Source organism: Vicugna pacos, chromosome 4 (genome assembly GCF_048564905.1).
Source record: "Vicugna pacos chromosome 4, VicPac4, whole genome shotgun sequence".
In the NCBI taxonomy this organism is placed as follows: domain Eukaryota; kingdom Metazoa; phylum Chordata; class Mammalia; order Artiodactyla; family Camelidae; genus Vicugna; species Vicugna pacos.
In genome coordinates this window covers 13,985,135-14,008,754 of record NC_132990.1, presented here as the reverse complement: position 1 = coordinate 14,008,754, position 23,620 = coordinate 13,985,135, and the positions used below count along the sequence as shown (strand labels likewise).

At 36.8% G+C, this 23,620-nt stretch overlaps 1 long non-coding RNA gene across 1 annotated transcript in view; it reads left to right on the top strand.

Moving 5' to 3' along the window:
- The first annotated feature begins 1,021 nt into the window (after positions 1 to 1,021).
- LOC140695986 (uncharacterized) overlaps positions 1,022 to 23,620 on the top strand; it is a 178,041-nt gene continuing 155,442 nt past the window's right edge. The window contains exon 1 of the long non-coding RNA XR_012071883.1: positions 1,022 to 1,148. This is a non-coding gene — a long non-coding RNA (uncharacterized lncRNA). The remainder of the gene's footprint in view (positions 1,149 to 23,620) is intronic.

The following is a 23,620-nucleotide window of genomic DNA, read 5'->3' as shown; positions in this document are numbered from 1 at the left end:
AATATGAGTAGGTGCATTTGTCCTGCTTGGAGTTCTCTGAGTTTCCTGGATTTGTGGTTTGCTGCCTGACATTAATTTGGGGGAAATTCTCAGTTATAATTGTTTCAAATATTGCTTCTATCCTTTTCTTTTTCTCCTTCTGGTCTTCCCATTATGCATATATTAAAATATTTTGCAGTTGTCCCCCGGTTCTTGGGGTTTTTTATTTCAGACTTATTTTTTTTTCTGTTTACTTTTAATTTTGCAGGTTTCTACTGAAGTCCTGTCAAACTCAGCAATTCTTTCATCAGCTGTGTCCCACGTAATAAGCCCAATTAAGGCATTCTTCCTTTCTTTAACAGTATGTCTGACCTCAAGCGTTTCTTTTTCTTTCTTAGAATTTCCATTTGTCTGCTACATTGCCCATCTGCTTTGGCATGCTGTCTATTTTACCGACCTTAGAGCTCTAGGTGATTATTCTCAGTGATTATCCCCAGTCAGATAATTTCAACAGCCCTGTCCTAACTTAATTTTGTTGTGAGGTTTGTTTTGTCTCTTCAAACTGCGTTTTTAGTGTGTCTTGATATCTTGTCATTTTTCTGGTAGTTGAACATGATATACCAAGTAAAGGAAATTGTTGTAAAAAGGCCTGTAATAATGTGGTGGTGTTACCTGGAGGGGGGGGAATCAAAGTTACCTTGGTTCTTAGTCACCTGAAAAAAAAAGAATTTCTCACAGGAGACAGAATGTGTGATATAAAACCTAAGATTTTATTAGTGAAGTACAAAGGTAGTAAGACGTAGTCCACCCCTGAGACCTGGGGGCAGGCCACTCCAAGAGGAAAAGTGGTGCCGCTGCTTTGTTTTTCCTGTTTTATATCCTGGCTTAGGGGGCGTTTTCGTGATTGGTTGATTCACTGCTCAGGTTCTGCGAGCGCCCAGGCTGATTGACAGCTCACGTTCCTTGTGCTCAGGCACGCCCATCTCTTCTGCGCATGTTCTTACCCATGATGCACACGGAGAAACCTGCGGGCCGGGCCGGGGCTCAAACTGCGGTACTAATTACATCGTAGTGAGCCTTGGGTCAAATTAAGCCGGGTCCTTCTCTCTGCTGGGCAGCCGCAGCGTTCCAGTCTAGCCGGCTTCTTTGCGGGCCTTCATTTAGACAAAGTAAGTGTGGGGCCTCTTGTCCTGAGCGCAGGAGTGCTGTTAATTTTGGGGTTGCTCCCTCCCCCTTCTCTCCCCTTCCCTGGTGCTCATTTCTATCTAACTGCCTAACAGTGGTAAGATGTTTGGGGATGTGAGGCCTCCCACAGTCCTATGAGTAGGTCTCGGTCTTTCAGGACAATTTCCCTTGGACTATAAACTTCACTAGTGCTTTTCTCAGTTCCCCCACCAGCACCTTAGGTGGGACAGGACGGCCAGAGTGGATTGATATTGAGTATTTTCTTTCTCCCATGTGGAAGGCTAGCTGGGTCTGGAGTCGGCTATTTCCCTTTCTCCACGTGGAAGATGAGAGTCAGGTGTGGTTGGGGATTTCCAGTCCCCTAAGTCAATGAGGCTCCGATAAAACACCTGCAGGTTGGGCGCTGTTTAAATGGTTTTTCCCGAGGGCAGACCTTGTTAAGAATAGAATGATCTGGTGTATTTCAAACTGGTTGCTTTTCCCCTCTTTGCGGTAAGCAGCAGGGGACTTTTCTCCAGTGTTCTTTGTGAGAAACTGATACAAATTTAGAAAGTAAAACCCACAAAAGTGTGGTCCTCCCCATGAATGCATCTCTGGAGTTTTTCACTCTCAGAACTGTCTACACTGAGCCTCCTGTAGTTAATCAGTTCTAGTTCTGGTTTTCCTGCCTGGCACGGATTCCTGCACAGGTTTCAACTTGTGGATCTCTGCTCTGGTAAGTTACCATTTTTGTATTCACCTGTTGGTCTCTCCAATTTTGGTGGCAATGATTTGCTTAGTGACCTCACTTCTCTTAGATAAGTTGGGGCCACTAACAAGCATTTCTAAACTTTATTGTTTTTATAAAATATGTTTGTATTTATTTGCACTAGAAAGGTAGGTTAAAGCAATGGTATAACTTGAAGCAGTTAGGACGCAATTCAAAATATAAAGTTTAATTAACAAAATAAAACCTAGGAAGTACAAGTAGTTTAACATTATTAGAGAGTAAGAGCTTCTAGGAGGATATTGGAAAATATGAATAAAGAAATTGGTTTGTTGGGGGTCTGGAGAGACTTGAAGTTTATGGTAGAAAGTTTGGATTTTTATTTTGCCAGTCATGTTATACCTTATGTTTTATTTTGCCAGGGTAACAAATTATCATAGACTTAATGGCTTAAAATAACACAGAGTCATTATCTTAACAATTCTGTAGGTCAGAAGTCTGAAATGGGTTTCACTGAGTTGCAGTTAAAATGTCTGCAGGGCTGTATGTGTATGTTTTTTTCTTTTCTTCTGGTGGCTATAGAAAAATCCTCTCCTTTTGCTTTTTCCAACTTCAAGAGACTGCCTGAATTCCTCAGCAGCTAATCCCTTCCTCCATTTCCAAAGCTAAGATTGTAGCATCTTCAGGTGTATCTTACCCTCCTCCCTTTCTCTTACTTATAGGAACCAGGATAATCCCCTCAAGTTTCTTAACTTAATTACTCTGGTGAAAACCCTTTTGCTGTGAGAGGTAGCATATTTACAGGTTCTAGGAATTAGGATATGGACATGTGCTGCATGGGCACTATTCATAAACATTTATTGTGGATGCCTATGGAGACATCTGAAAGAATCAAAGGTTGAAATTGAGTTTGCTTAATGTTAGGTGCGTAAGCAAAGCTTCTGCAGTTGTGTGTAGTGGCACAATTTGCCTGTCCCCCTGAGTCTTCCAACCCTGTGCCCAAAGCTGGACTCAAAAGTAGAAAAATACAATGATCTATTTATGCCCTAGATTGATGTGGAAGATCCTGGGTATTAGTGACTCCTGTGTCACTTGTCTTATATTTTTTGTGTCCCAACTTTTGTTGCCGCTTCAAAATGGTAATTATTTCAAAGATTTCAAACATACAAAATGTGCACAGCATATGTTTAATACTGTCTAATTCTCCTGCTCTTCTTCCAACAAGCCAGATCCATGCTTCAGTTCTTTTCATGTGTGTTTGTCCTTTGAGACGGTTGTATTGAAAAGGCCGGTGTTAAATTCTCATTGGCTTTTGTTTTTTTTCTGAAGATTCAGAAAAGTATGTGTCAGTTCCAGTGGACTCATCTGTTCTATCTTGCTTGGGTGGCTGTTAATATCAAAGTTGCAAACATTCTTGTGCAGAACAGATTTTACTGTAATTAAATCATTCAGAGTGAAAGAAGTTCAGTGCGACTTTTACTTATCTTTTGTCTTTTGCCGGGGAAAACAGTAATTTTGCTGAAATTTTCAGCACGCAGGCTGTCATCCAGTCTCTTCTTTCATCTCTGAAGGTGACATATCCAGATATGACTTTAAACATTGTTCCTTAGAGGTTTGCACAAAGGACTTCTATAACTAAGTGTGTAATTCAGAAATGTCACTATCACTGCATTGTGAAGGATGTGTGATTGTTGGAGTAGGAACGGCTTATATTAATCTTATTTGGCTTTTCCTAGTATTTTCCTATTTCAGTGAGATTAGAGGAAAAATGAATGGCTTGTATTAATTTTAGTTGGCTTTTCCTAATTTTATCTTAATTCAATGAGATTAGAGCTCATATGAGATTGTCCTCAGATATTGCTCAGCAACACAGATGTTAGTTAAAGCAACAGAAGTCTGCATTATATTTACTCACTGTGTTAAGGGTGTAGTGCAACGAATTTCCACGGAGGGAGTTCACCTGATAAGAACACATGAAACTCCAGCAAACTAAGTTGTCTCCGTGGCTTAACTGTACTGTCATTTCATGAAATTTTAATGAAGTTAACAATAAATTGTAGATGAGTTCAGTGTTATTACTTGGCACAGCTTGGTGAAAAGAGGTAGAAATGTGAAATGCAAAGCCAGTGAAATTAACATTTAAAACGGCAATCAATGAAAGCACCATTCAGAATCTCAATATATGCTAGGCTCCTAGACAAGAAATTCATAAAGCAGAGCTCCTAAAATTTTGGCAATTTCTCAGTACTTGAGAGGAGCAGTGATATCAACTTGCTGACACTGTTTTAAATTCTTCTTTCAAAAGCTGAATAGAAATCATTACCTTACCACCATTACTTTGTAACTGTTTGACATGATTTATTCCTGAATGTCAAAGAGCTTTAATATAATACCTTATCATAAATTTAATAATTCCTTAGCATCCTTGGGATACTACGGAGTTTTCCTAAAGTCAAATGCATTGTGAATAGTAGAGACAAAATGAAAATTCACTTCCTTGTTTCCATGTACCTAAACTCACATATACATATAAAAGAATATATATATTCTTTTTTGGATATTGTAAAAATTATCTGCCCACTACGAGGTTGTGAGATGTTTCTAAACTTGCAGGAGTTTTTGATTTGTAGCCAAGTTACTAATGAGAGCTATCTAGAGGAGGAAATATAGTAAAGGGACACCAGAAACTACCACATGTACAATTGCTGAAAGAATCAGAAAAGCAGAGAGAGATGACATGGAAGGGAAACCAATAGCCGCCTTTAGACATCTGAATGATTATCATGTCTAGTTCCTGAAGTTCTAATATATGGAATTAATATGGAAACATGCCACCATCTAACATCAAGAAAATTAGGAATCTCCAGTGATGGACTATGTTGCCTCAGATGTGAGCTCCCCGTCACGAAAGTGATTAAGGAAAAGCTGGATCACCATTTTCCAATTTATTTAAAATAATTTGTTTGCACTATGCACAAGAATAGGTTAGAGGAATACGTTTCTGTTCCTCTTTATATTTCTATGATTACTCAGTGTAAGAAAGGGGGAGATGCTAAGGTACCCAGCTGCCCAGTGAAGCGGGTAACAGCCTGATGCCCCAGGAGGGGAGCTGATCAGGGTTCACAAGACAAATGCAGCTGGTCAACGAGCACCCCAGACAGTCTCTAATTATTCATGGTGTGTTGTTCTCTGTTTGCCTACAAATACCTCATGGATATACCCTAGGCTATAAATACAACTCTTTGTGGCGATCGGCCTTTGTAATGGATACACCTAAGCATCTTAATCTTCTATATAGCTTTCTCCTCTTTGCACAGTATAAAGATTCTTTAAGAATCTTTGCCAGTCTTGTGAGTTTTAGATGTATTTTGGTAGCGTGCAGCTAATTCAAAATAATGATGGAAACGCTGAGTCCTATTTTTTTTGTTGTTGTTGTTCTGGGAGAATGTCCTGAATTTGCCCCTTATTCTTCGAAGTTGCTCTCTGATAGTTTTACCTAGTCCTTGAATTCTAGTGAAATGTAGATATCATTGAGACTCTATTCAACATGGGAGGGCTACCAGAGGGGCCATAAGTTTCCTAAACCCTTTAAAAAGTCAAGGAAGGACATAGCTGTAGTAAGACGTATTGTTTTGAAGGGATGCTCTTTGAGTGACGTGAATTCAGAGTACCAGAATTTTGACAGAAGTGTCAGTCGAGGACTGTCCAGATCAGAGAGCTCCAAAATTGGACATTTATCTCAGAAATCTAAAAATACAACAAACTGTTTAATAACATTTCAGTGAATAAGACGTGTGACATTTCTAGAGTTTCTTTAAGTTTAAACATACAAACATTTCATGTATGTACATACACAATATGTGAACACAAATACTAATATTAGTTACTAAATACTAAACTTAGGCTGATATTAAATTCCAGTTTCGTCTGTGAGTCTTTGTTTTGTAAATAAGTTCATTTATCTTTTTTTTTATTCCATATATAAGTGATACCATATGGTACTTTTCTTTCTCTTTCTGGCTTACTTCAGTTAGAATGACATTCTCCAGGTCCATCTATGTTGCTGCAAATTGCATTATTTTATTATTTTTTCTGGCTGAGTAGTATTTCATTGTATAAATATACCACAACTTCTTTACCCAGTTATCTGTCGATGGACATTTAGTTTGTTTCTATGTCATGACTGAAACATTATGCTGTATACCAGAAATTGACACAACACTGTAAGCTGACTATACTTCGATAAAAATACATATGATACATATATTACATTTAATATATGTATTATATATATAAAATACAAAAAAATCCAATTTTGATGTTCAAGTTTATCATCTCAGACTTTGGGGTACATCCTTTGTCTGGGTCCTCTTTTTTTAATTTTTGAAATTATCCAGTTCTGTGCAGTCTAATAGTCCTCTTCTTCCAGTGTTTAATACTACTTTTTTTCTCCATTTTCTGTAATGAATACTTTTTGTATTAAGGCACTTAGAATACATCAAATTCTCATTTCATTCCTGAGACTTGCTCTTAGTTTGGGCCTTATGTATACATATGCTCACCAAATATAGGAACATTTATATCCTTCAGTATTCCCTTCTAAAACATATTCCCTGTCTTTCCAGAGAGAGAGAAGGCAGTATAGCCTTTTTTAAAAAAAAATCTTTCTCTTTTTTTCCTGTCTCTTTCTCTATCATTTGAAAGCCTCGACTTCAGTCTTTTGGATATTCTGCAGTGGCAGTGATGGAAGAAGAGTGGGTGGTTAGGCATCTACCTAGCTCTTATCACCGAGGTGTTTGTGTTCAACCATTAAGATGGAACTGTGCTCATTGTCAGGTTGATTACACAAGCAGAGCCTGTATACTTACTCACTGACTGGGTAGTGACGGCAGTGTTGAATCACGGCAGTAAACTGGACCATAAGGCTGTGAAGGTTTCTGCAATATCTAGGATTATCTGGTTGGGTCTAATTTGGCCAGTGCAAAAATTTGAGACACAGAAATAGTCCATCCTAATTCTAATCAGAAGCAGAGTATCAAAACTAAATAGAAATGTAAGGATATATGCTCCAAAGAACAATGCAAACACGATCTTTTTTGGGGGAATGTCAGCTATTCAAGCCCACCATTACTCTGGAGGATAATATTCAAGGAGTTCCTCAGCTTAATGCTGGTCATTGATTTCAAGCCCAGAGAAAGGCAATCTAAGAAATGACTGTAGCTATTCTCTGAGGAAGTGAGCAATGGAAAAGCAATCCAATAGGCATTTTGCTGTTCCCATGAGATTGTACATATTTTCCTGTTGCTTTCAGAGTCCAGATTCTGAGGATGAACCTCCCTCCCCATTTCTTTTTAGGGGCACAAACTGGAAAATCAGAACAAACAAAAATAATAAAACTTTAGGGATAGAATAGGTATGTGTTGATGAAAACCAAGTTTACTGTGGACTAAGTCAGAGGGGAAGCACCCCTAGAGCAAGTGGGGAATATTTAGCACTGAATAAGAATTCACATTTTCCCTCTCCATAAGATCAGACATACAAATTTAACCTGACGTGGTTGCAGGACTAATGTTTTTCTGTCATCTTTTATTTTAAATAATTATCATTTCTCTTTTCCTCTTTTCCTCTTTTCCATAATAGTGTACATTTTATACACACACACTGTAACTTAAAGGCCAAAGCTATTCAATTACCCTGCTTGCATGATACATGGTGATGATGGTGAAAAGCTACCTCATGTTGCAAGCATGGCATGGAATTGTACTATTCACAGTATTGGAATTTCAAAATTGTGTACAAAAATATTTGTCATGGATGACGTAATGGGAAGCAAAGCCTGCCTTCTTAATAAGAGCTATATTGTAATGATATTGGAAACACTACACCCAAGGGATGGGAAAACAAAGCAAAATGGAAGTTTTTGAATTGAGGTGTTAACTGGTGTTTCATCTGAGAGAGATGGAATTTTTACTTACTTTATTCCAAAATTCCCTACTTCAATTTTATTCTTCACTTGCTGACCTGTTTTCCATTAGTCTATTGCCAAAATGGGACATAATCACATATAACCCAATCAGACTGAGTCTTAAAATAGACAAGATAAGGTCAAAGAAACAGCTGAGTTTAGAGTGTCTGCCCTCTGGATTTATATTATGGACTTTGAGAGATGAAAAAGCATTCTCTGGTTTAATGAATTGAGTATGATTTGATTCTGTATTGAATCACTGTGTGTCATTCAACCAGAAGTTCAACTTACTACTGCACCTGATTCCAGTTAAATTTTTTGAGACCCACAACTGGGGAAATTTGAAGCTGCTACCATAAGAGTAAAAGCCAAAACACCTCCGGAGATTATTTAATGCAACATCACATCACCCTGTACAACTGAAAATGCTATCAAGGACTATAAAGGTATTGTAATCTAGAAAATAATAATGGAAAATAGAAAAATAAAAGCAAACAGTTACTGCCATATAATTTTTTAGTTGTGTGACCATCCTCAGACACAGGGAAATCTAATGACAGAAGAAAAACAGCTTAGGCAAATTTTTCTATACTTCACATGCATACCTGTTAGTATCTGAACATATTCAAGGAGTGATTTTTGATATTTATTATCTTTAGAAATAAGTGAAACTGAAAAATTCACATAAATGAACACAATAAGACCATCCATTATTTTTTTTATATTTCCTTTATATTTTTTCCTTTTTCAGTTTTATTAGGTAGAATTATTACAGTTTGCACATACACATTATATTGCATATAAATCCATATATACAGTATACTGTACTCTTTAAAAGTTTACATATATGTACTGATTATTGTTTCTAAGAACAGATTAGACTTTTAGTTTTTTAAACTTATAGTTATCAAAGGAATAAAGCCAACTACAAAATAAGAATCAACAGAATGCAATAATCCAATCATAAAGGACAGTCAAATATGAGCCTCAGTTATTAATATCAAGCATCAACAATTACAGACAACAAGGACATCACATCACTCTTCTGCATCTTCCATGTTTCCCTTTAGTCTATTAAGATCTAATTTCTATTACAGTTAATCTTGACATGACCAAAGAATTGCTCAAAGTACGTGGCTGATGGATGCTCTAGGGACACAAAACCAGTTTAACTCTCTTTCCAAACCCTCACGTGAAGAGTATTTTTCTTTCCTGCCTCCACGAGTACCATGGAATAAAATAAAATGTCACCGTTTGAGGCAAGATAACGTTTAAAATATATATTAGCATGTTTATTTCAGAGGACTGTGGATTTTGTTACTGCTTAAATCTAACTTTGGTGGTTTCAACTGTTTTCTCATGGTCAAAATAAGGTGGGACTTCACTGAGAAAAAGAGGGAAGCCATTATGCCAAGAGCTAAAGCACGTGATTGTGACTTTCTGTGGAAGAACATCTAACTACAGACCTAACCCCTGTTTTTCTTCAGTTATTTCTGAGCTCTGAATATAGTAAAGTGAGTAAGAATCCATTTTGGGGTGAAAAATGGCCTTTAAAATGAGTCACTTGTTCCTACTGATGACAAATTGAAGACATTTAAGCAAGTGTTGGCATTTCTGACTTTGGTGATTTGTGAAATGCAAGGGATTTCTGTAACTTCTGAGGAAAGGCGCCTGATATCTTAGGGCCAATTTACCTGTTAGACACAGTAGATGCAGTGCCTCACACTCAAAATCATTTTAGGGGCTCACTAAAATGTTCTAATTTTTAACAATTTCATTAGAAAAAAAACTTTTAGGTGAAATAAAATGTTTTAATATGTAATGAAAATGTATTTTATACCAATGCACTTGACAAATGTAATTTTAATATTTTTATGGAGAAAGGGGCCTATGAAGGCAAAAGTACACATGGCCCATAAAAGTCTTACGTCCCTGCTCACTTCAGTCTATGAACGTAATGAAAGAGGTGGGGAGAGAAAAAAAAAATACATTGCCTGCAATTTAATATGAGGCTTTTTAGATTCTGGACATTCCAAAAATAAATTTCAGCCAATTTATCAATCATTCATGGAATGGGTTCTAATTTCCTTCAAGCTGAAGTGACAGCTATGATGTGACGATGTCCCATATGTTTCCATTGGAGGCCAAACAATGTTCTTTGCTGCATTCCGGTGACAGTTGCCATTCTGTGTGGTCCTGTGTCATCAGTCAGTTACTCATTCAAGACAGCACGAGTTCTCGTCTTTACCCTTCCAGACTGGATGGTCTGTGATGATATGATTCTGCCACAGTGTGTTGCTCAAATCTTTATCTGAATGCAGCACCTGGTCCCTCTTCAATATTTTATGGAACAGAAAACTCATGAATGAAGACACAGTAACTACCACTTGCACGTGCCAAAATACTTTCTGATATATTTATAGACACCTGTGCATGGATTTCTGCAAGACAGTTGTTGGTACTCTGCTTTTGAGGGCAGAACTTTGAACTGGGCTGGAGAAAACCTGATTTTCCCTAGTTATCCCTTTGTTTCTGACTCTGAGCAAGAGATGTGCTCCATCTTGGACTTCGTCTGTTCAATAAAAAGAAAAATGGACTGACTTCTAGGATCCTTTTTAGCCCTAAATGTCAGTAATTCCATAAAGCTTTTCTGTTGGTCTCTAGCACGGGTTTATATGATGTTCACTTGCAGTGCTGGAGATCTGCACCACTAATCAGCAGCGGCTAGAATCTCCTACTGACAATGAGTCCTTTAAATTGTCCAGACATTTATAACGAGCATCACTTCCAGGCTGTAGCATACTTGGCCGGGTTCCAGGAGACTCTTTTATAGTTGCAATATGTCAAATTTCCACAGCTTGTATTTATGGGAAGGTTAGATATTATCATCCTGAATAAGGACTGGAGTCTGAGCTGACTTGATCTTAATCCGTGAGGCTTCATGGAAGTCAAGCTGACTTCTCTGATTTGCTTTTGCCTTTTGGTTTGCCAGGAAAGAGAAGAATTCAGGGGATGTCTGTCAGCTTTTTAATGAGGAAAATTGTTAGCTATTTATAGCATTTGCTTGGTGCTGGCTTGTCTGTGATTTCAATTGCTTACCAGTTTAATGATATATACCCAGATCTGAGTATCTTGTAAAGTAATCATAAGATCTTCACCATATTGTAAATGTGGTAAAGATTGAAAAAATAATTTGCATTTTTATACTTTTACACTGGCTTAATGTAAACTATCATATATAATTAATAATATGCAAGTAACATTAATTAATAATGACATAATTAATATATAATATATTAAGTATATTTTTGTTTAGTTTTGAAAAGTACACAGCTTAAGTTAATATATTTGTGTATAATAGCATTTATTGTAAGCTAAACAGAAGTATTTTTTTTATTGAAAAAGAAGTTCCTGAATCATTGTTAAAGAAAAAAATATATACCCTAATATACTAGCTAAGTCTTCCGGTTCAATGATCAATAGGAAAAAAATGATACTGGATCATCTTTATCTTACTCCCAACCTCAGGGAAGAATATTCAATATTTCATCATTAAGTAAGTTGTTAGCAGTCAGTGTTCTGCAAATCTATTTGTTAGAATTGAGGTAGTTGATGTAGTTCCCTTATTCCTACTTTGCTAAGTGTTTTAACAATGAAGGATTGTTCACATTTATCAAATGATTTTTCTGCATTTAATAAGATAATTGGAGGGAGGGTATAGCTCAGGGGTAGAGTGTGTGCTTAGCATGCACGAGGTCCTGGGTTCAATCCCCAGTACCTCCATTAAACAAGCAAATTAACAAATAAACCTACTTACCTCCCTTGCAAAAAAAAAAAAAAAAAAAAACACTTTAAAAATAATCAGATAATTATAACAATAATCAGATAATTATAACTTTTCATTGTTTTCTGATGTTTTGAATTGTATTGACTACTTTTTGATGCCCTGTTTTCACACCTAGCATCGTATATAAACTATCTATATTGTCATCTAAAGCCAGTTTCTGAAACTATCCTATCTTGCCTACTCAAGACCCCTTTGTGGCAAAATTCTGACTAGATGGTGTCTCTGTTCATGGCCTCTGATTTTTGTGTTTCCATTTATCAACATTTTTTTAAAGAAAATATTCAAGCAGAGAGAGAGTTTGAAAGGACTGTACAGTGAAATAATGTGTACATATAATCTAGTTTTTTCAGTTAGTCTTTTATTATCTTTTCTTTACCATATCTATCTTGTCTCTGCATTAATCTTTCTGTTTGTCTTTTATATGAGGCGTGTTGAATTAAATTGCAATCATCAGTACACTTCACCGTAGATACTTCAGCATATATATGATCAGAGGTTTCCTGTTTTTTCTCTGGAGGAGAAGATTGTACAGATTGTTTTTCCTTTGTAAGTGGCTGGGAAAATCCTCTGAAGTCATCCAAGTTTTGAGCTTTCTTTGTGGGAAAGTTTTCATTTACTGATTAAATATTTTCAAATAGACATTGGACTACACTTACATGTTCCATTTTCTCTTGATTTATGTATAATTACAAATTTCTATTTAAATTATAAAACTTTAAACATAAACTTATAAATAAAATATTTTAAAAAATCAAATTTTAAGATAAATGTACATTCACAAGAGGTTGTAATGGATAATGCAGAGTGATCCTGTATATCCTTCATTCACTTTAATGGCAATACATTGTAAAACTGTATTATAATGTTTCAACCAAGAAATTGAGATTGTTACAATCACTGATCTTATTCAGATTTTATAAATTCTTTCACGAACTCATTGTGTGTATATGTGTATAGTTGACCATTGAACAGCATAGGGGTTAGAGGAAGCAACCCTCTGCTTAGTCACAAATCAAAGTATAACTTACAGTTGGCCCTCAGAATCCTTAGTTCCTCATTCAAAGGTTCAACCAACCTCAGATGGTATAGTACTATAATGCTTACTATTAGAAAAAATTCAAGAATAAATGGGCATGCGCAGTTTAAACCCACATTGTTCAAGGGTCACGTATATGTAGTTCTGTGCTTTCACATGACATGTATAGATTCATGTGGACACAACCACAGTGAAGGCACAGAATGGTTCCATCATCCCTCATGCTACCCTTTTATGGAAACAGCTGCCTCTTTTCCTTTTCCCTTAACCCCTGAAAACCACTAATCTGTCCTCCCTGTTACCGTTTTGTCATTTCCAGAATGTTGTGTTAGTGGAATCATACAATATGTTACCTTCTGGAATTGACTTTTTCTCATTAAGCATATTTCTTTTGATACAAGTTGTTGGATGTATCAATAACCTGTTCCCTTTTTTGGTTGATAAATATTCTAAGGTATATATATATATATATATATATATATATACATATATTATATATATATATAACATAGTTTAACTATTCACTCTTTGATAGACATTTAGGTTGCTTCTAGTTTGGGGCTGTTATGAATAAAGCTGCTATAATTATCTCTGTAAGGTTCTGATGTGAACATAAGTTCCTCTCTAACTTGTACCATAATTTCACCTATTAACGAGTTATTGCCAATAGTAAATAATATTTTTATATTCTCCTCTCAAACGTCCTCTTTAAAATCCCCAAGTCCCTCTAGCTCTTGGCTCATTTCTCTGTTCCTCTATCATATGGGAAATTACCTGGAGGCAATTGGTAGCTTCCAAGGACACCACTATGCAAGCTCTCCCAGAGGTCATAGAAGAGAAATGCTCAAAGGACAACTTAAAATGCTTTAAGCATTTCGTTTATTAAATTAATATAAAATACACTGTGAGAACCAAAAGAAAGCTTTGGGATAAGCTAAAAAATTTAGGATAAAATATAAACAGGGTAGAAGACATATACCCTCTGACTCTTGGGTTACACGATGGTCCTATCTCCCTTGTCTCTCTTTTGCTTATCTCATTAAAATACAGCCCACTGAAAGGGGGAGAGCGGAGCTCAGTGGCATAGCCCTGCTCAGCGTGCACGAAGTCCTGGGTTCAATCCCCAGCACCGCCATCAGAAATCAATAAGCCTAATTACCTCCCCCTCCCCCCCAAAAAAAAGACAAAAAAGGAATTTTTAAAATGTGCAAAATCTATAAGACAGCTCAAAAAAAATTAAAATACAACAATCTGGAAGCTACCCTTAATCTCTCTCTTTCACCGCCCATATCCAAGCTTGTAGTATCTGCACTCAGAATGAATCCTGACTGTGAACACTCCTCACCTCTCCCTCTGCCACTCCATTCGATGCCTCAGTGCCACAGCCAACTTTCTCTTTCAAGGCTTGTGCGGTGTTGGCTTGAAACATTTCATAGGAATTGGTTTCTCCATAAATCTTGCAGAGCTATCTTTGAACAATGAAACTTCTTAAAATCTTCTGTTAGCTTCCAGGCACAGGTGAAGCCTTCACAGTCTGGACCCTCCTTGCCTGTTGGACGTTTTTAAGTCTCTTTTCTGACCACTCCTCAAACGGTTCCACTGTATCCCAGGGACAGTTCCCTCGCTCTCCCGGTCCTCCGACTGGAAAGCTCTTCTACCTGTTAGTCCCAAGGGTTCTCTCCTCGCTTACGTGTGGGCGTAAGTCTCGCTTCCACAAAGACTGTTTTCCTGGCCCCCTTGTTGAAAAGAGCCAGATTTCTCCTCAACACATATCATTCCCTATCCTCTTTTCTACCATGTTTCCTTTATAAAACTCAGAATTTCCTAAACTTTCAGAAATATGAACATACACACGTTGATATACTCACATTATATACACATATTTTATATACACGTTGTACATATATGTGTTAATGTGTGTTATATGTCTACATATATCTTTTTTTCCTCTCTGAAAACTGATTTTATTCTTTCCTTTAACAATTCAATTCTTAAACAGGAGCAGCTAGATTAGTGACTGACATAAAATGGACATTGACTACATATGGGTAAAATGTATGAATGAATGTGAACAGCCAACCTAGGATAATCTGGGCCTTTCATAGTTCAGTCTTCTCTTGCCTTTTTTTTTTAAATTACCCCATAAATTATGTCCTTGGTAAAGTATAGCTTGTACCAAAGTACACATAAAGCTCTTGATGTTTCTGAAATTTTTCAAATGCTGTGAAAGCTCAGGTAAAAGACATTAAAGCACTGAGGAACACACTTATGCTGTGGAATCTGATACCTGTCACAGGGCTTCCAAATCTCTCCTCCATGCCTGTTAATTCTGTTGAATTGTATTGCAGTTAATATAATGTTTTTTGGTTCACTGTCTTAATCTCCAAAATAATCCTTTGCAATAAGAAATATGATTTTTTTATATCCTTTCTTATAAACAGATTTGGGGTGATTAAGTGAGCTACTCAACAATATATAATTAGTCAGGGAACTAGGATTTGAATTCCAAATTCTGTAGTCATTCAAATATACTACATTGTCTTGTCAAAATATGCTAACATGTAGGAAATAAAATTTTTGGTATTTCAACTCAATAACAGTATAAAATTTTAAAAAATAATAGCAGAATTTCCTTCTTGTTTACAGATTAATAATATTCCATTATGTGAAACACACACACACACACACACACACACACACGTACCACATCTTTGTCCATATACCCATTGATAGTCACATACTTTGATTCTATATCCTGGCTATTGTGCATAATGTTGCAGTGAACATGGGATTGCAGATACTTTTTCAATATCCCATTTTTATTTCCTTTGTATACAGACAAAGAATTGGGCTTGCTGGATAGTATGGTAGTTCTGTTTTAATTATTTAGGAATTTCCATACTGTTTTCCATAGTTGCTGTACTGATTTACATTCCCACTAACAATGCCCAAGGATTCCTTTTTCTCCACGTCCTTACTAACACTTGTCTCTTTTTGATCTTTGCTATTCCAATAGGTGATACTGTGCTTTTTTTTTTTTTTTTTTTGCTGATGATTAATGAGGTTGAATACTTTTTCATGTACCTGTTGGCCATTTATATGTCTTTTTTTTGGAAAGATGTCTATTCAGTTCCTCTGCCAATTCTTTAATTGGATTTTTTATTATCGAGTTGTTTGAATTAAAAAAATATTTTGAATATTAATGCTTTATTAGATATATATTTTGCAGATACTTTCTCCCATCTTGGAGGTTGACTTTTCATTTTGTTGTTTGTTTCCTTTGCGGAGTAAAAGCCTTTTAGTTTGACGTAGGTCCACTGGTTGATTTTTGCTTTTATTGCCTGTACTTTTGGTGTCATATCCAGAAAAATTGTTGCCAAGATCAGTGTCAGGTAGTGTTTTCCTCTGTTTTCTTCTGGGAGTTTTATGGTTTCAATTACAGTGTTTAAGTCTTTAATCCACATTGAGTTAATTTTTGTGTGTTGTGTGATAGGGGTCTGATTTCATTTTTCTGCGTGTGGCCATTCAGTTTTCTGAGCACCATTTACCGAAGACACTATCCTTTCTTCATTGAGTATTTTGCCTCCGTATTCAAATATTAGTTGAACACATATGCCTGTTTATTTTTATTATCTTCTGTGTGCCTGTGCCTCTTTTTATGCCAGTGTCATCCTTTTTTTTATTGAGTTATAGTCATTTTACAATGTTGTGTCAATTTCCAGTGTAGCGCACAATTATCCAGTTATATATGAACATACATATATTCATTGTCACATTCTTTTTCTCTGTGAGCTACGACAAGACCTTGTATCTATTTCCCTGTGCTAGCCATCCTGTTTTGATTACTGTAACTTTGTAGTTTAATTTCAAATTTGGATGTATAATACCTCCAGCCTTGTTCTTTTCTCTCAGGGTGACTTTGATTGTTCATGGTCTTTGCATTTCAATGCCAGTTTTAGGATTTTTTTTCTTTTTTCTGTAACTGGAATTTTGATAGGAATTGCATTGAATTTATAGATCACTTTGATTAGTGCAGACATTTTAACAATATTAATGCTTCTGACTCATGAACATGGAAAACTCAATTTGTTTGTGACCTCTTCAATATTTTTTTTTAATCAAAGTCTTGTACTTAAGAATTTAATTCTTTTCACTGACATTGTGAATGAGATTATTTCAAATTTTTCCAGATATTTCATTGTTACTGTACAGAAACACAAATAATATGAATGTTGACTTTGTATCCAGCAACTTTACTAAATTTGTTGATTAATTCTAACAGTATTTGTGGTGCAGTCTCTTAAGAGTTATTACGTATTAAGATCATATAATCTGAAAAAAGGGCAGTTTTACTTCTTCCTTCCAATGGGGATGGCTTTTCTTTTTTCTTCCTTCGCTCCCTCCCTGCCTGCTTCCTCCCTCCCTTCCTTTCTTCCTTCCTATCTATGCACCTTTCATACACAGCTGCTATTATGTTGATGTTCATTCCTTCTGTACCTAATTTTTTGAGAATTTTCATCATGAAAAGGTGTTGAATTTTTTCATAAGCTTTTTCTGGTTTTGAGTTTATCATGTGAGTTCATTTTTCATTCTGTTAATATTGGCATACCTCATTTATTGATTTACATATGTTGAACCATTTACTTCCTAGGAATAAATCAAGTTTGGCCACGATTATGATTCTTTTAATATGCTGTTGAATTTGATTTGCTAATATTTTCTTGAGAATTTTTACATCTCAATTCATAAGGAGTATTGACCTAATGTTTCATCATCCCATCTAGCCATGTAGGGTGCAAGTGTATAGGCCTGTGGTGACACTAGGTCCAGGGAAGCATTATGTCTTCTGGCTCAGGTCACTGGGCTCCATGGCACTGACAACTGTGTGGGTCTTGGAGAGCACTCTGAGCATCCATACTGACTGCAAGGGCTGTTGGTTTCCACAGCGGCACTTCCAGGTCCAGTGGCTAGGGACCAGGGCACAGAACAGTGGTGGCCGGAGCCACCGCTGTGCACGTGCCCTGCTGCGGAAGCCAGCTGCAGGTCCCTGTGTAGTAGCAGGGGCTGGTTACAGACATACACACATGTAGGGGCAGGGGCAGGGCAGGCCGCAAGGGCTGGAGCGCATGGCAGGCACGCTGGCAGTGAACACAAATATCTGCGGGGCGAAAGCTGGTAAAATGTGCAGGATCCAGAGACACTGTTTTGGCCTTTGGTTTATTCGGTGGTGAAAGCTGCTGTGTTTGTCTGCAGAACAGGTCACTGTGAACTGTAGCCGCTCCTGCCGTGGGGCCACCATGGGTAGCCCCTGCTTCTCTTCCTTTTTTCTAGCCCCCTCAGCTTTGCCTCTCCAGGTGAAGTGAAACTGAAGCAGGACTTTCTTACGATGCCCCAGAAGGCGGAGGAGGCTGCTTGCTCACCTTGCTCTTCCTTTCCTAGTAAGGGGCGCTCTTCCTCGCTGGGGCGTTCCCTGTGCACAGCAGTGCCGGCTTGGGGGATGGAGCGAGGCAGGCACAGTGAAGCTGTCTTGCGTGTTATGCAGTTATTCTCAGGTTTTTTAGTTCCACTGTGTTGCTGAAATTTCTCAAGTGTATTCCAGGGCTCTCCCAGAGCTGCCTAGTTGTTGCTCTCTTGGGAGGACAGAGACAGGGTGTTGTACACTGCCATCTGAGTGATGTCACTCCCCTATCCTTATCTACTTTTTTTTTTTCATTCCAGCCCCTGTACTGTTTCCAGGGAGAGTTTTAAAAAAATTAAACACTTATAACTGATGTCTCTTTATATGTAATACTTGCCCATTTCTTTCTTTTTCTGTTCCTCCTCCCTCCCTCTCTTCTTTCTTCCTTTCTTCCAGTGCAGTGAGAGCAGTGACCTCATCTGCACTCTTCAGTGCTCCATTCCAGACACTTAGCACATAACTAGGTTCTTAACAATATTTGTTGACATAAAAGATAAATATTACTCATTTTCTCTATATCCCACGAGTACATATCTTTCAAGTCTCTAACGATGCTCATAAATTCTTAACTCTCTGAGGATGATTTGACTTCAGTATTGTAAATTCGTTGCCGTATGTCATCTTCTAGGAATGTTATGGTTCAAGATTTAAAGTTTAGGTCTATGATGTGCCCTTAACGTTTATATGGAGTGACTGGTTGAGGTTCTATTTCCTTCTCATTTAAAGTTCAGAATTTTATAATACGAAAATACTTTATCCACCAAATTAACTTGCCACCTTAGTTGAAAATTACACATGTATGTGTGAATCTATATCTGACCACTCATCTGTTGAATTATTCAGTTTTTAGACCCATATGGCACTGTCTTGATGACTGTAGTTTTACAGTATGTCTTGAAATCAGGCAGTTCAAGTTCTCTAACATTGCTCCTGTTTATCAAAATGACTTAGGCAACTTTAATTTTTGTATGCCTGTGATACAAAATCAGCTTGTTGATTTCCATACTTTATTCTGCTGTGACTTTGAGCAAAATCTACACTGAATCTAGTATAGGTCAATTTGGGGAGAATGGATATCTTAATATTAGTCTTCCAACACATTAACATGTCTTACCTTTTTCTTAAGTCTTCTTTAAGGTCTCATATCAAGGTTTGTATTTTGCAATTTTGCAATAATTTTTGTTAGATTTATTCTTAGATATTTGATGTTATTTGATAATTTTATAAGTGATATTGCTCTATTTCATTTCCACTTGTCTCATCTAATATATAGAAAAACAAATGAGTTTTTGCATTTTGACCTAATTATTTCTAGCATATATTTTGTAGTTTGAATAGCCTTTTCTTTTACACAACATCATTTGCTCATAGGCATAGTTTGACTTTTCCTTTTAATCTCTATGCTTTTCAGTTAATTATCTTGCAGTCCAGTGTTAAATAGGGTTAAGTAACTCATACCCTTGGCTTGATTTTGATCTTTGGGAAAGTGTTCAGTGTTTCACTCTTAAGTATGTATTACTTCTTGCTGTTTTGTTGCTGATATTTACCAGACTGGGGAGATTCTCTTATATCTTAGTTTGCTGAGAATATTTTCTTTAAAACCATGAATGCACATTGAATTCGTCAAATGCTTTTTATGTATCTGTTGAGGTGAGCATATAGTTTTTTTCCCTTTACTCTGTTAATACCATGAATTACTTTGATTGCTTTTCAAATGCTAAACTAACGTTGCATTCTGGAGAGGAGATCCAACTGGTCATGATGTAATATAATTTTATATTGTTAGGTTAAATTTATTAATATTTTATTAATGATTTTTTGTGATTATACTCTCAAGGAATATTAGCCTCTAATTTTTGCTTTTAGTTCATTCACAATATTTTGGTGAGAGGCTTATACTTGCCTCAAAGAATAGATTGAAGGGTGTTCTCTATTTCCTGAAAATATTTGACTGGTATTATTTTTTATTTAATGTTTGAATTAAACTACTTCAAAGTTAATACCTAATACCATCTAATACATCTTTTTATCCATCTCCCAGCTCAAATGGAATCTTTACTCTGGGCCCTTGTGAAAAACGCCTGTTGTTGACTTGTACTATTCTGTTTACTTTAACTTAGTTTGTAAGTAACCATCTGGGGTGTATCTTTACCTCAGTTTTGGCTTTCATGAACCCGAGTAATCTTAGTAGCCCCTTCCACCATAGGATCCAAGGGGATGTCGTATATATTCCCTTTCCTCTTCCTCTTTGTTCTAGCACCTGGTACATGATCCAGACATGGTCAGTGAGATTCATATGTCCTGTATTTTACTTCTTGAGGGGGTGAAACAAAGGTCAGACTCAGACTGTGATTTTGTCTTTGGTTGTAGCTGAGCGGAGAGTCTACATGTGCCTTTAAAAGTACTGAGAGTACATAGTGTCTACACTGGGTCCAGAGCCGACCAGTGATGGACATGGTGTCGGCAGGGGCCACACCTTGAGATTGCTCCTGGGCAGCAGACTGATGGAGACTAAAACTTTTTGGATCCTGGCACAGGTTGATTTTGTAGATTTTCTCTGAATTCTGTAATCTACAAGAGTCCTTTACAACTGATTTCTCTTGGGCCTATTCAGAATCAATGTCTGCTCTTTGCAACCTCAGTCCTCTGGTGATATTCTTACAGGACCATGGAGAATGATCTCTTTTATATAGCAACATCATGTGTTTATTACAGTTTCCAAAGAAAACTGAGTAACCAGTTTGCTCCAATTGTGCATGGGTATTAAGCATTTGTTTGTGTTCTAATGTTATTCTTCAAGTCTAATGTAGTTTGTTTTTACCTGAAATAAGAGTTATGCATATGAACGATATTAGCTAAGGGAGAGCCACCATGTTGTTCTTTGTTTTAAAAACTCTAATTGTGTATCTTTTACCCATTTTTTTGTAAATGGAGTTATAGTGGAATTAATTCTCATAGATTTCGAGGATGTTTGAGTGAGGTGATTTTCCACTGAAAGAAAGTGATAAACGGTGTTGCATAGAACTCTTAGGACAGTGAAAGACCTCAATGAAATTTTACGTTGATAGAGCGCCTCAGGGGGTCAACTTTCAAAGGTAAAATATAGGGTCAGAAATTGATCCTTAGGGAAGCCAATCTTTAAAGTTTCATAAAGGTCAAAGCATTTCACCTCAAGGTTGTTTCTTAATGGCTGTTCTGGATGGATCATTGTATAGTCAATTTGATTGATTGTGCCATTTGAGACACCTGAAAAAAGTCTGGCAAAAGCGGTCAATATGTTGGTTTCTTGTAGGTACAGCCTAGGGAAGCAAAATGTCCTTTTTCATGTAAAATTTTGTTTTGTAGTGGAAAATATTGGGGATCTGTAGTAATCATCTAAAAATATTGTAAATATTAATACAGTCAGCACATGTATAAGTGGACGTATATACCTACACAGGCACACAATATTTGCTATTTGTCTTTCCAGTGTCTATTTTTGCATGTCTACCTTTTTGCCTAAATAATTTGATATTTATAATAATGGACAGGTTAAGCATATTTTTGTCTAACAGCCAGTGAAATATTAGGTTTAAGGCCATGATAACAATAGCCCAACATCAGAGTATGTTTCTCCTTTTGCCTCTCTGGTTTTAGGATGACATAAAGTCAGCTGAAAGGAAACAAAGTGGAACCACAGAAAACAATCCTATCTGAAAGCCAGTCAGTGGTTGGCTTTCTTACTTCAACTTTTGTCCCTAACTATTGAGGAATGTAAGTTGTATCCTTGCTTATAGCTAACTACTTAGTAACTATGCAAGCCTCAACACATTGGCTAGTCTCTCGGAAATTCAGATTCTTCAGTTTAGCTGGTCGCTCCGTTTGTTGGCTGGGTTGCTAACTACACCCCCTTTAATGGCTGTGAAACTTAAATGGGATGATCTAAGTAAAGCAGTTGGCACAGTGCCGGTCGTATATTTGGGCTGGAAGAATTTTGTAACGACGAGGACTCTGCCGTCAGCGGCCTCTGAACACGGTGCAAAGCTTTGTAGATAAGCTAACACACAGTTGTATCAGACTCAGACCAGTCAGAGCGCTTCCCTAGGTGGAGGGGGAGAGTGTGTATTTCAGTAAGTCCAGGGAAGCCAAGTTTTTCTCCAGTGTTGCAGAAAACTGTTTTATTTCAGAAACACCAAATGAAGTGGTTGACTTATACTTAAGGGCCCTGCAGTATGAAAAAATAAGCCCCAGACATTAAAATCACATTCAGAGGAGCTGGCTGCCAACAGGAAAACTGACACAAAGACACTGAGATCTAATGGAAAGAAAAATGGACTCGTACCTCTCATTTCAGACTCATTCCAGGCCATAACTAGGAAATAACAGGCAGAACTCCCCACTCTGTTATTTCACTCTCTCTCCTCTCCCCATCTTTCTCCCTGTCTTTTGTTTTTCTTTTTCATTTGGAGGAAGCAGAAGTGTGTAGAATCAAATGTCCTGCACTGCACACACGTTAAATACAGATTCTGTTGTCAGGAGGGAAACTTTTGCTATAAGACACAGAAAGCCCAAATGGAAATGACTTAAATGAAAAGTTTCAAAGATCGATGGATCAAAAATTAGGCAATTAAGTGGTGGAACAAGTCATCAAGTTGCAGAGTTGTCCTTCCATATTTTCCTCTGCTATCATCAGTGTATTTTCTCAGCTATATTTGGTGTATTGCATGAGAATATTCCTCATCATGAAATGGCACCTTAAATATATCCTTCTACACCAAAGTTCAGAGACAAGAATGGAAAAAGCAGTTATTTTAGTGTCTTTATAACATGAAGGAACCTATCTTGGAAGCCCTCTGGAAGGTCCCGTGGTTTTCTGTGATTCAGTCACTGGGAAAGGAACTGAAACACAGGCTCAGGCAAATCAGTATTGATCCAAGTCACATTGGAGAGATACAGAAAATTTCAGGATTCAGACAGCACAGAAGATTTCATAAACCCTTGAGGATAAGCATCCAGTTATATCTACTATGGTTACATTCACACATGTGGAAAGCTACTCTTTATCAATAAATATAAGGAACTTCCTCAGTAATTCATCATTCATATTAAATTACAGTTTTCCATATGGATGGTACAAACCTTAGCAACTATTAGTTGTCAAATGATTAACAAAAAGGCTGCATTTTTAAAGATATTTTCAATTTATCTACTAATGTGTTAGCGGTCAATTTCTAAAACATGTCTGCAAAAATATAGTTTTCAAATTTACCATTATCCATTTTTGGAACATCAAGAAACAGTTCTATTTGAATCTTCCAAAATGCAAAAATAGTCATTACTCTGTCATTTCTGAATCACTTTCTAATAGCTGGTTGTTTAGGGAATGTGTTCTTTCAGAACAAATTTTCTGTTCTATTACCAATGTAAAAAATAAAAAGATTAGCTTACTGTAGTATAGTTTCCTA